The following is a 6,000-nucleotide window of genomic DNA, read 5'->3' as shown; positions in this document are numbered from 1 at the left end:
CACAGACGCGCACACAGACACCCACACACACCCTTATAGACACACAGACTCCCACACATGCACCCCCTCACAGACTTAAGACACTCTGCACTCACTACACACACACACACACACACACAGACAAAGACAAAGACCCAGATGCACACATATATTTTGTGTGGTGAATTTGTACTTGCAGAGTTACATTGCACTTTGCTCAAAAACTGCATACATTCATGTAGAACTCTCTTATCTCACTTTTTAGATTAGAATCAATCTAAACATCAGGTCATAGACAGAGAACACAGTGGGCTAACACCTTCAACATATTATCTAGCTATCACCATTGTTAACAGCTAACCCGAGAATGCAACTTTTAAAAAAAAAGGTTTTGTGATTTACACATAGAATACAGTGATAGTTTCACTTCTTTCATCAGATGAAAGGTTTAACAGACAATCAATTTTTCATGTATAATTTCAGTTACATCACACTGCAAATTTTTGCTATAAATTCTGTGTGTTACGATCGAGCCCTCCACAATCACCTGATGAAGGAGCGTCGCTCCGAAAGCTAGTGTGCTTCCAATTAAACCTGTTGGACTATAACCTGGTGTTGTGTGATTTTTAAACTTTTCACACTGAATAATTCATTAGAAAAATATACAGAGCCAGAGGATACATAAAGAGTTAACGTCATTCCTATATTTATAAACAGACATTGAATATACTCAGGGAATTAAAGGTTCTTTAGCATGAGCTGTAGGAAAAATAATAGAATCTTTCCTAAAAGGACAGAATAGAAGAAACTCTACAAGTGAGAAATGTAGTACAAATATTTAGGGTGGCACTGTGACACAGTGGTTAGCCCTGCTGCCTCACAATGCCAATGACCCAGGTTTGATTCCATCCTCAGGTGGCAGTCTGTGTGGAGCTTGCATGTTCTCCCTGTGTCTGCGTGGGTTTCCTCTAGGTGCACTGATTTCCGCCTACAGTCCAAATGTGTGCAGAGAAGGTGGATTAGCCATGCAAAATTGCCCCCATAGTGTCCAGGGATGTGCAGGTTAGGTGTGTTTGACATGGTAATGGGATAGGGTGAGAAGGGTGGGATGCTCTTGGAGGGTCCGTGCATACTCAATAGTATGAATGGCCTGTTTCTGAATTCAATGAAATAGGAAGCACGAACTTCAAAAAAGGAAAAATCTTGCTGGGAAATGCTTCCTGTCTATACCATTAACTGCTTAAAAAAAAAATCAGGTATAATCACATAAATACAATGTGACTAGATTTTTAAAAGCCTTTTTGATAAAGCACCTTATAATACACCAATGAAAAAGGTTAGAAATATAGAGACTGGAGACATGTCACAAAATGGATTTGTAGCTTTCTTCAAGACAGAAGACAGAGAGTGGAAATAAACAGTCGTCATTCAGAATTAGAGAAAGCGAGGAGTGGTATTTCACAAGAATTAATGCTTGGACCATGGCCGTTCACAATTTATATTAATGATTTAGTTTTGAGAATCAAAAACACAATTTCTAAATTTGGAGATGATACCAAATTGAAAGGGGAATAGATAATTAACACGGAGAAGGACTACAGCAAATTACAAGGAGGCATTAATATGCTTTTACTTGGAAAATAGCTGAGATGGAGGAAGAAAGACTTCAAAATACAAATGTACCAATCAATAAAGATTGTGTCACAGTTTAACAAGGATAAAATCAAAGCAATCAAGCACAAGACTTTGATTAAGGAATGATAGAGTTGAAAATTAAGTCATACGAAATATTTAAGAGTGCTGTGTTTTTATTAATATAATTGATGTATTGAAGCAATTTGGGATATTTTACCTGGATTCAAGATCACCACATCATGCTGATTGGCAGTTAACTGCCAGATTTTGTAGAATTTTAAACCAGTCAGGTTGACTGATTGCACTGCCCTGAGAAATGAACCAATAATAGGTGTCAATTATTTTTATAGAGTTGAAATTTGGAAAGAACATGTACATGCACTTTACCCATTTGCTGGTTCTTTGAGCTGGCTTGTCCTAGTTAATCAGTAGTTCTAGCCACCATTTTATAAAAGGAATACAAAGGCAAGGGTGCAGCGAAGGATCAAACCAGAAATGCACAGATACGCCCATCAGTAAAGTTTGGGTCTCTTTTCTCTTGAATAAAGGTTGAATGCTGAATAATAGAGGTTTTTCAAACTGTGAAAGGTTTGATAGACAGCATGCAGCCAGAATATTTCTTTATATGCGGAAAAATATAACTAAAGGCCATCATTACAATACCTTCACTAGAAAAATCCAATAATGAATTTAGAAGATGACGTTTTTTCCTAAAAAGTGGTGAGAATGTGGAACCTGCTGCTAAGTTGAAGAGAATAGTATAGTACATTTAAGGAGAAACTATGTGAACATATAAGGGAGGAAGGAATTGAAAGTTACTATGATAAATCAAAAATGAGACAAGATGGGAGAAGGCACAAGATGGGAGAAGGCACAAGTGGAACATAAACATCAGTGGGAACTATCAGGGCAGACTGTATTTTGGCTATTACATATATCTGTAATTACATGCAAACTTTAAAAATCAATGCTTTATAGTAAGAGAAGACAGTGATCAATCTCTTCTGGAATCACCTCATTTCAGCTCAGACAGATGAGATTAGACTTTGTCTGCTTCCTTTAAGGGTTATGTAAAATAGATTTGGTTACAGGATCCCAATCCCATTCCTATTGGCTGTGTACACATTACAAATCTTTCTCTAAAATCAACATAAAAATTGTCAAACTCACTCAATTTCAATCAGTGTGCAGGAAATCTGAAAATTGTCATGATAATATAACAGAAAATGGCCTTTCTGATATTAAAAGTGAAATATATTATTGGAAAAGAGTAGCATGAACTCTGGTTCACTTCTGTGGAATATATTTAACCTCCCAAGGATTAATTTAGACAAGGGATGCCCCCAATATAAAGTGTTCTATTTGTCACTAGTAACAGTTTTCACCTTGCCTTTAGGGGAACAGTGACATATTTGTAATGCCAGTGGGCTAGTAATCCAGAGCTCCAGGCTATTGCCCTCAGGGCATGGATTCAATTCAATCTTGAATTAAAAAATAATGCATTAAAAGTCTGTCTAAAGGCTACCATGTAATCATTTGCAATTGTTTTAAAAGATTGTTTGGATCATTAATGTCCTTTAGGGAAGGAAATCTGTTGCCCTTACCCAGTTGTGACTTTTGACTGCCCATTCAAATGGGCAATATCAAACCACTACAAAGTCAAAAGAAAGGAATGAAACAATGTGGACCATTCAATATCAACCTAGGCAGTGGGAATGGCATTCTTTCAAAATTCTCCTCATTAACTTCAGGGGCTTCTTCCAAATTTGGGGCAGATGTTATTGGTACCACAATCTGACAGTCAAACTCACAGAATCATACCTTGCAGGCAATGTCCCAGACACAAAATCACTGTTCTTGGGCATGTCTTGTCACACTAATAGGATAGGTTTGCCAGAGATGGCATCAGAGTGCCATTTTGTTAGGAGAAATATGTTCCTGGAATCCTTAACATTAACTTTGGACTTCATCAAATATCATGGCATCAAGTCAAACACATTGCTGGTTGTCACCTAGATTCTTGGCTGATTAATCACTACTTGCAGAAGCATTGCAAGTGGCAAAGGTACAGAATGCATTCAGCATGGGAAACTTCAATGTACATTACTATGAATGGCTCAGTAATATCAATACTGACTTAGCGGAGGCATTGGATACTGTGAAGGCTGTGGGCCCTGATAAAATTCCAGCAGTCGTACTGAAGGCTTGTGTTCCAGACTAACCTCTCCATTTCACTGCAGCCATGAAACTGAAATCTACCAATCAATGTGGAGAATTGTCCAGATGCGTCTTGTTTTCAATCCTGCCAATTACTACCCTGCCAGTCTACTCTTAATCATTAACTAACTGATGGGTCATCTATAGTGCTATCAAGCAGCACCTACAAAGGAATAATTTGCATATGCATACTTAGTTTGTATTCTCACTCGGCACTTAGTCTTTGACCTCATGATGAACTTGGTTCAGATATGGACAAAACAGCTGAACTCCAGGTGTGAGATAAGAGTGACTCCCCCTTGACAGCAAGGTAGTGCTGGACTGAGTATAATATCAAAGAACTTTAACAAACCTGAAGTCAGTGGGAATTGTGGGGTGGGCAGGGGTGTGGGATGGAGCTGGGTGAGATCTCTGCTGCTTAGAATCATATCTTGAACGAAGGAACATGATGTTGTTTGAAGTCAAATCAGCTCAGTTCCAAGTCATCTCTGCAGAAATTCCTCAAAGATGTTATTATACCATACATCATGGAACAAGTGGATTCTTGAACTTAGAGTTCTGAAGAAGGGTCACTGGACCTGAACTATTAACTCTGATTTTTCTCCATAAATACTGCCAGACCTGCTGAGATTTTCCAGCAATTTCTGTAAATATACCACCTGATTCAAAGGTAGGGATACTACAATTGCTACACAAGCCCACATTCTTCAAGGTATTCATTCTCCATGGCCCAACCATCTCCAACTGCTCCATCAATGACCTTCTTGCTGCCATGAAGTCAGAACCAGGGATACTTATACAGTAGTCAGTATTATTCACACTTCCTCAGATACTGAAGAAGTCCATGTCAATATTTAACAAGAACTCTTGGTAGTGGCAAAAAAGGGAAGTAGCTAGGAATTGAGCAGCAAGTAACCACCTCCAGTTGGTTCAGGACATGCCTGCCATCTACGAGGCACATCTCTTTGGAGGAGCACAGCTTCAATAATATTCAAGAAAGTTAATATCATCCTGGACAAGGCAGTCTGTATGATTGACACACATATATCAAGTTCAGTATTCTTTCCCTTCACCACCAATACACAGTGGCAGCAGTGTGTAATATCTACAAGGTGCACAGCTGTATTTTACAAAGGCTCCTTCCACAGCACCTTTCAAACCTATGACCTCTATCGCTGAGAAGGTCAATGGCTGCAGATAAGTGGGAACACCAAAGTTTCCTTCAAAGTACACACCTTCCTAACTTGGAAATATGTTGGCGTTCCTTATCTGTGACTGAATCACAATCCTGGGGACTTTTCATAACAGCACTGTAATGTCCATATACCCCAATCAATGCAGTAGCTCAAGAAGGCAGTTGACTACTATCTTCTCCAGGTCTATTAGGGGTTGGCAATAAATATATACCCTGCAGCAAGGCTCCCATCCCATGAATGACTTTTAAGAAAGACAAAATTTGCATAATACAGGAAATAAAAGAAATAAGGCTTTACTACATGCAGAAATAGTGGGCGGCACGGTGGCACAGTGGTTAGCACTGCTGCCTCACAGCACCAGAGACCCGGGTTCAATTCCCGCCTCAGGCGACTGACTGTGTGGAGTTTGCACGTTCTCCCCGTGTCTGCGTGGATTTCCTCAGGGTGCTCCGGTTTCCTCCCACAGTCCAAAGATGTGCAGGTCAGGTGAATTGGCCATGCTAAATTGCCCGTAGTGTTAGGTAAGGGGTAAATGTAGGGGTATGGGTGGGTTGCGCTTTGGCGGTGTGGACTTGTTGGGCCGAAGGGCCTGTTTCCACACTGTAATCTAATCTAATCTAAAATAGAAAAACACGAGGGTTCAATTAAAATACAACCTTAAAAATCATGCAAAGCAGCATATCAATAAAATAAAATAGCAGGCATTTTGTTTTTTAAACTTGAACAGAAACTTTAGTGGAATAGCATAAAAATTTGCAGCAATAAAAGTTTGGTCTGCAGGTGCAACAGGTAATTAAGGTGGCAAATGGAATTTTGTCCTTCATTGCTAAGGCGATTAAGTATAAAAGCAGAGACGTTATGTTGCAGCTGTCTCAGGTGCTGGTGAGGCCACACCTAGAGATACTGCTGCAGATTTGGTCTCCTTACTTGAGAAAGGATGCACTGGCACTAGAAGGGGTGCAGAGGAGGTTCA

General features: G+C 39.5%; 1 protein-coding gene across 1 annotated transcript in view; it reads right to left on the bottom strand.

Annotated features, from left to right (window-relative positions):
- Positions 1 to 6,000, bottom strand: part of frmpd3 (FERM and PDZ domain containing 3) — a 532,412-nt gene that overhangs the window by 375,689 nt on the left and 150,723 nt on the right. The gene's annotated exons all lie outside the window — the stretch shown is intronic.

This window comes from Chiloscyllium plagiosum, chromosome 15, assembly GCF_004010195.1.
Source record: "Chiloscyllium plagiosum isolate BGI_BamShark_2017 chromosome 15, ASM401019v2, whole genome shotgun sequence".
NCBI lineage: Eukaryota > Metazoa > Chordata > Chondrichthyes > Orectolobiformes > Hemiscylliidae > Chiloscyllium > Chiloscyllium plagiosum.
This window is presented reverse-complemented; position numbering and strand designations above follow the sequence as displayed.